Raw genomic sequence first — 726 nt, forward strand, 5'->3', positions numbered from 1 at the left:
TCAATTGTTTTATAGATCGTTCTGCAAAGTCCTTTTTTTTACTGTTAAAATAGAAAAGAAAATAATTATGTTATTAAGTGGATACAGACTTCCTATGGGAAACAACATAGACATAGTGGTTGTCCAACAATATACTACACATAATAAAATATTGCCTTGGGCAAGTCACATATTGCGCGTTCCCGCTTTTTTTTTTATTCTTTTAGAAATCTTATTTATGTTATGCTTGCTTTATTGAACTCATTTCATATCATGGTTCAAACGTTAAAAATCGGTGGGCTTTACTAATCCTTTTCGAAATCCAAAGAGGTTCCCATGGAAATGAACCACTGGATCATCTGTCAACTGATCAATCAATTACTTCTTCAGAATACTAAAAAAAGATTATTTTATTTTCTTTTTATTAATTTTTCATTATTAATTTTATTAATATTAATATAGGCCTATACTCTTTTTTCCTTCGTCAATTTGATTCTTTCAATGGATATCGGGATTCATATTGAATAGAATCAGAAATTCTAGGAATTAGAATTGTAAGAGTAAGAATTGCCCTTCGATTTTTTCAGATTGATGATTGGAATCAACACAAATTAAATAGATGAAGCAAAGAAATAGAATTGGTACATTATGTAAATACATTACATATATGTAATTGATATCTATGAAGATACATATTGCAGATTGATCTATATTAAACCTCTATCTTTATACAGTACGACTTTATAT

The sequence above is a fragment of the Corylus avellana genome, unplaced genomic scaffold (genome assembly GCF_965113065.1).
Source record: "Corylus avellana unplaced genomic scaffold, dhCorAvel1.hap1.2 HAP1_SCAFFOLD_189, whole genome shotgun sequence".
NCBI lineage: Eukaryota > Viridiplantae > Streptophyta > Magnoliopsida > Fagales > Betulaceae > Corylus > Corylus avellana.